The sequence below is a fragment of the Triturus cristatus genome, chromosome 4_2, assembly GCF_964204655.1.
Source record: "Triturus cristatus chromosome 4_2, aTriCri1.1, whole genome shotgun sequence".
NCBI classification, from domain to species: Eukaryota; Metazoa; Chordata; class Amphibia; order Caudata; family Salamandridae; genus Triturus; species Triturus cristatus.
In genome coordinates, this window is record NC_140586.1 from 777,832,401 (window position 1) to 777,838,166 (window position 5,766).

The window sequence follows — 5,766 nt, forward strand, 5'->3', positions numbered from 1 at the left end:
AAGGGGAAAATCAATACCCCAGTTTCTTTTCAAAATCTCCCTCTTACCAAGTTCAAAATGTTCGCAAGTATGGTACATTGGATCATGGAAGGAAATGGGGTAGGTAGGGACATGGACTTGGATACAGAGGACAGGAGGGACATGGAGAGGTGCACCAAACTGACCCTCCAGGGCAGGCATCAGGGTTTGCAGCAGCACAATACACCACACAGGGTATGCGGGACGGGAGTGCAGCACAACAATCCATAGAAAGCAAGAGGGAGGGGACAGGACCATTCACATGGACAACAGAGAACAGAGGGGCAAGAGGCAATGGTAGCTAGCTGACCATAATGGACAGACAGGAGAGAAAGCTGCAGCATAACAGACCATAAAGGGCAGGAGGGATGGATCAGGGGCATTACAATGGAACAGACAAGCCAGGAGGGAGGGAGTAGGGGTCTGCACATGTAAACAGAGGGCTGGGGGCAAGGGGGCAGGGCAGGAGCAGCAAGATAGCCATGGAGGTCAGGCAGGATGGGCACTAGAAGCAAGACACGGTGAACAACCTTTACAACGCAACTTTTACACCGCACTACCATTACAACGAAACTATTACAACGCGAAATCTGTTACAACGCATGCCATTACAACGCATGCTATTACAACGAAATGCACTAGATGGCGTGCTAACATTAGAAATAGTGTAGTTTTACTATCCAAACACCTTCCCTACTGCAACGTGGACTGGAGTTAGAATAGTAAATTATACATTTCTAATGTCAGCACTCCATCTAGTGTACGTCGTTGTAAAAGCATGCGTTGTAAAGGCTGGCGTTGTAACAGATCTTGCGGTGTAAAAAATGCGTTGTAACGGCATGCGGTGTAAAAGCATGCGTTGTAACGTCATACATCCGCAAGACACACCGTGAAGAGCAACAGTGAGACTGTGATGGCATACACACAGACCATGGAGGGAAGGTGGGAGGGGGTCAGGGGCAGCTAACTGACCACACAGGGAAGGTGGGAGGGGCCATGGAAGCACAGAAGACCATGCATGGCAAGTGGGAGGGTTAGTGGCAGCACAATGGCTATGATGGGCAAGAAGGAGGATAGAAGGGAGGGTCAGGACCTGTGCACAGACAAGAAAGTTCAGGGGAAGGGGCCTCACAACAGACCGCACGGGGCAGGCAGGAGGAGCAGTTGCAGCACAACAGACCAGGGAGGGCAGAAGGGTGTGGCAGTACAATGGACCATGTAGGACAGGAGGAAGAGGATAGGGGCATGGCATGTGGACAGGCAGGGTGGAGGTGGCAGGGACAGGTTACAGTCATCTGACAATGCTAGGCAGGTGGGAGGGGAGTGGCAGCTCAACAGAACACTCAGAGTAGATAGGAGTGGCAGGTCCATGGAACATGGTGGGCAAAAAGGATGGAGCAGGTGTTAAATGGTAGCGGCAGTTTCAGTCGATAACCTTTCAAGTATTTGCCCGGCGGTAATCGCCTCTTATACCACTCGATAATTTACCAATGAAAGAGGCAGGCGCCGGAGACTGGAAGGCAGGAAACAAAGTTTTATTCCGTCGGAGCAGAACACATCAGATCAGACAGCAAGGTATCGTCACGAGGTGCTCTAACTGCATCTCTGAGACCTGGTCTCTTATACACTGGTTTATTGCTTTATTACACATAGTACATTCTTGAGATTCCCTTGATGCATGGGGGAATATCCCCTGAAGCCCCGGTTCAGATCCGATCCCATACATAGATACAGTAGAAGTTCCCACCCCACCCACAGTAGGAGATGGCTATTGCGCAGCAGGGTATTCCGTCAATTCCCGGGGGTGTGTGTGACCGGTCGGGTCTCAGGGGGTAGGGGCTTTGATCTACTGTAATCCCTTTGATGTGGGGTGTTTCCCTTACAGTAGGGGCAATAAACTGCATCCGCAGGGCTAGGTGATGGCCTGGGACCAGTTCAGACAATGGGCCGCAGAGGAAGGGGGTTATCAAAGGAGAGGCATGACCATGTATGGGATGTCGGTCGGAAGTGGTTCCGTAGCAAGGTCGCGCAAAAGGAGAGGGTTTATGGCCTGTATGAGAGAGCGGGGGTGGCCAGCGCGCGGGGGATGCTCGCAGCGCCAAGGGGACCGCGCTGGCGATTGACAATGAGTGGGGAGAGAGTGGGGTGCCTAAAATGGCGGCCGTGCATTCGCTGTGCGTGGCGCTGGGGAGAGGCAAGATGGCGCAGATAATGTTCAGTTTGCAAGCTAAATTTCCACAGTCCTCCCTTTTAACATATCTCGCCAGCTTGTCTGGCCAATATTCACCTTTGTTAGCCTTTCAGTTACAGTATCGTCAATGTTCGTCATACATTTCTTAAAGATACAGAGTCTTTAGGGCAGGCAGGAGTAATCTGACACTTTTGTACATTGTCTCATACAGTTTGATAAAGTAGGCGAGGAGGAGGTACATTCAAAATTACATTAGCTGTGCCGCAGGTCAGGCCCAGGCGAGTGTGTTCGAGTATGAATAGGATACTGTCCCAGTGTATAGTCGGAAGTGTTTGATGCAGCATCATGAAAACTCAATAGGAAGATAGTTAAAAAAAGGTGGTTGGGAGAGGATTTTCTACTTAACATAGGTTCTTCTTTCCAGTGTCCTATTATAAAGAGCCATCACTGGTAAGCTCTTGTTGTTGTTCTTCTTTCGTTGGCACTGTTGAGCACCGGCGGTGGAGCTAAGGTCCAGCTCAAATCCGATTTCTCACGTGGCAGGGTGTGACCACTCACTGTTCTCTGATCACAGTCCTGTTCCTTAACACAGTTCACCACAGGTACTTTGAGACAGGGTGCCTGCCTTTTGTTCTTCGGTAGTAGGTCAAAGTCATAGTCCAAATGAAAGAGGAAGAGAGAAGGGGGTGGCGTGGGATCGGATCAAAAATGTGGACCAAGGAGAGCAGAATCTTTCAGCACTGGGCCCATCAATCGGGCCCGACGGGTTGAGACTTCAGGCACGCTGGTCAGTGAGCAGGGGCCTCGATGTAGCCCTTCGCGCTTATCGTTCTGATAATGGTGTCTCGTCTCACGCCCTTTTTGCTTCGTCGCTTCCCCCTTGGTCGATGTCATAGATGCTTTATGATCCGCAGCCAGGCTGCGCGTCACGTCCGACCCCTCTCTTCCGATGGCTGCAGGTTATCTTTGAATGGGTTATAAGAAACGAAAGTCTTAGAGATTTTGGCAGGGAAGACATTTACATACTTCATCCTCTCTCCCAACCACCGAGTAGTTGCGGAAATGCTCTTATCTGTTACTATATGATTGGTGTCTATTAATTCTGATGTTAATGTGCGTGTTACAAATCTATTAATTACTGCTGTGGTGCAGGGTTCTGTGGGTGTCCCTGTCCATCGTCTGGCCTTCTAGGTGTCGGTTTCTGCGCCCTATAATCGTTGCAGGAAGCCTGACATCTGTCAACTTTCTGGTTTATTAAAAATTCGAACCGGCTTCTCCGGTGGAGGCTCATTCGCCTCAACATAAGGTTTGGTAGTACACATCTTCCTCCGAGGACTACTAAGTTTATGAAAAAGTAAGTGCGAGGTGCTACTGTCATGCGTTCACGAGTATCCCTTTCGGGGAGGAACATAAGCTAAGCATTATCTTTGTTGGGGACAATAGGTAACCTTGTATCAGTTTAGGCGATGGATTATTAGAAAATAGGGCCATCAGCCGTTTCGTTCGAAATACTCTGAGACGGCTAGTATAGGGCTGGGGTTATTTTTGGGAGAGCAGGGTGCTTTAGACATTCTATTTCGGGCTAATTGGTCAGGGGTAATTCTGGGTGGTGGAGATGGTATCCTTTAAGAACAAAAACCACTGACATATAGTCCCCGTGTTGAGGGTCAGATTGGGAGACATCAGTCGTCTTACCTGTCCTTTCCTTCTCAGCCGATTAGGCTTAACGTTTGCAAAAAGGAGAGGTAGTAACGTGGTAAAGTATGGTCGTTTTTGTTTCTGTCAATTTGTTCGAACACCACTGTGTTCAGGCCAATTATACACTTACCGAAGAGGTATGTGTCGTTAATTTATTCAAAAAGAGAGAGAGAGAGCAAGGAAGAGCCCTTTTTGAGAGGGAGGGGGAGAGAGAGAGAGAGAGAGAGAGAGAGAGAGAGAGAGAGAGAGAGAGAGAGAGAGAGACGTGTGCATCAAGTAGGCTATTTGGCATACATACGACACAAGACGAGAGAGAGAGAGACATGGGTAAGATAATAGGCCACTTGGTGCACACACAACATGGAGTAGCATGGGTTTGTTCCATGTAAGAAAACACAGGCGGGGAAAAGACATAAATTCGGTGATCACGTGAACACAAATGCCGGGCAGGGTGTGACAGTACATGCATCAAGACGGAGACTCAGGGCTGCGTTGAGCATGGGGACCTCTCCTTTCCTGTCCTCTATTCCTATGCATGCTGCGTACCTTAGTATTTTGTAGTTTATCTTAGGGGGTGTCTGACCCTTTATTCTCCTCCCTTTGATCGGTGGACGAGCGCTTCAATCATACAGTGACGCTCTCTTCAAGTGACCCAAATATAAAATGCATACACATTCATGCCGTGTAGTCGTAGTACACACGCACAATCATATCATACAGTTTTTCATGTCCCCAATGGTGGTCTGTAATTTTACGCACTATCTCACAACGTTTGTCTATGTTTTCCCTGATATTGAACTCGGTGCGGTCCATGTCCACTCCACTCTCCAGTCGGAACTTCGTTGTGACCTATAGAGGGGAAAAAGAGGGGAGGGGAGGTGCAGTATTCAAAATACCCCAGCGCGCGCAGACACGAAAAGGTTCTACCTACCATGCACCAGGCTAGCCGCAGGGGTGGGTAATACCACGGACCTATTATTCTTTAGTTCGAGGCAAAGATGCTCTAGTTCATTCATCTCCTAAATTCGGGTTCCCTGGTCGTACATGTATTTCTCAATTGGTCGTGTATTATGGTGCAAGATACCATACCTTGCGTGCGACATATACCTTAAGTTATAGTTGATTATTGATTTGACAATTCTTGGAAAAAGGGCAGGCGTGATGGGTACAAATTCCGTTAAACAAAAATATTTTAGGCAAATTGAGTCTGTATTATCTGTATGCTTTCGCTTAGGAGTGACAATCTTTTATTTAAAAGAGAAACCTTCAACAACCCAGATGATTAGTCATGACACTGATTCCGTAATTCCTTTTTAAGAAGCCCTTTATTTAAAACAATGTCAGTGTAGAAATACGGGCCTACAGCCGCTATAGGCCGGCCACGGTGTGAGAGGCGTCGAGCAACATGAGCAACACTATATTAACATAAAAATCGGTTCCCCCCTTTCCCCCACCATCATATGTGAAAGCATCGAGTACATATATATATATATCTCTTTTTAACACAAATGTCACGTGACTGGAACGCCACAAGGAGTTGTAGGCCACTCCTACATCAGCGCCATCTTGGGGCGGGGTCGGGCCAGTGCACAGTCTAAGTCTTTCCATGAATTAGCTGTTGAACCAGAATTCCTTTCGGTAGTTCGAGAACTTTCGTTAGCGTCAACTTTGCGTCCGCATGGCGTCACTGCAACCTTGTAGCAATGCCATGGTTCGTTCTTAGGGCGGGGCGGCAGGCGGGTTCTTCCGCCGATGTTTTACTTTTTCACTGCACCAAGCGGAGGCAAGGTGGCCGCCGCCCGGGGGAGGGACAAAAGAGCAATGGTGGTGGTTTTGTCCTTACCGGAAGTCCGCAGGAG